This window comes from Bactrocera latifrons, unplaced genomic scaffold (genome assembly GCF_001853355.1).
Source record: "Bactrocera latifrons isolate USDA-ARS-PBARC rearing strain unplaced genomic scaffold, ASM185335v1 scaffold_533, whole genome shotgun sequence".
NCBI classification, from domain to species: Eukaryota; Metazoa; Arthropoda; class Insecta; order Diptera; family Tephritidae; genus Bactrocera; species Bactrocera latifrons.
This window is the reverse complement of record NW_017537194.1, coordinates 22081-23236: the sequence shown is the minus strand read 5'-3', so window position 1 is coordinate 23236 and position 1156 is coordinate 22081.

Here is a 1156-nt window from a genome sequence, read left to right as displayed (position 1 = left end):
AGTGTACTTCCTGGAATTTACCTCCACAGGTACATGGAAGAACCCGTTTGCCAAATCTAAGGTCGTGAAGACCTTCGCTCCTTGCAGCCTCTCAATCACATCATCTAAYAATGGCATTGGAAAGTGGTCCCTCATTATCTTGCTGTTTATACGCCTATAGTCACAGCATAGACGTTTTGTTCCGTCCTTTTTGGCAACAAGTACAATGGGCGACGAGTACCCTGATATGCTCGATTGGATAATTCCCTCCTGAAGCCACTTCCCTACCTGTTCTTCTWCCACTTCCTTGTCCGCGTATGATATACGTCTAGGCCCTTCGTAAACAGGGTAATCGTCGGTCAACATGATTTTCATTTCGACAGGTGACTCCTTGCTTCTTACTGGGGCATAATTTTTAATCAAAGCTTCTACTGCATTTGCTTCTGACAATTAAAGGTGGGATAAGTATATATCAGGCTCTCTAGCTTCTTCAACTACGGCCACAGCGCACAATTCTTTAAATCCTGCCTCAATATCTTCATACCTTCCTTCAGCCTCATTCGAATCTAAGCAACTTTTAGCAACTTTTACCCAACCCCTTTTTTACTGTCTGATTTGCTTTAGACTTCTCAACTTTCGCCTTGAACTCAACCGAACCTTCTGATACAACCAAGGCAACCAACTATCAGTCAATTTAATACACTGACACCAATTACTGCTGAGTATCGCATGTCACATTCTCTAGTCACATGAAACGTGATATTAAGTTCCCTACCATCGACAACTATCAGAATTCTGAAGCTACCTAGTGTCGTTAATTTGGCGTTTCCGTTACCATGTGTCGTTTGTCATTGCTCAATTCGATGTCGTCATCTAACAASAACAAAATATCGCGGCGAATTAAGCAAAGGTCACATCCGGTATCGATTAAAGCGGAAAATGTTGTACCCCCTAAGGTTATATCCTTAAAAATGCATCCTCCGGTTTCATCGACCTGCTTCCTTAATGTATTCACATTGCCTTTCTCTCTTTTAAYCTCAACCTGTTGCTGTTGACAATCTATAGCGCGATGCCCTGGCTGACCACATTTGAAACATTTAATTTGATTTTGACGACAATCTTTTGCGATGTGCGAGGCATCTCCGCACTTGAAACAACGTCTTATATGATCTTTCTT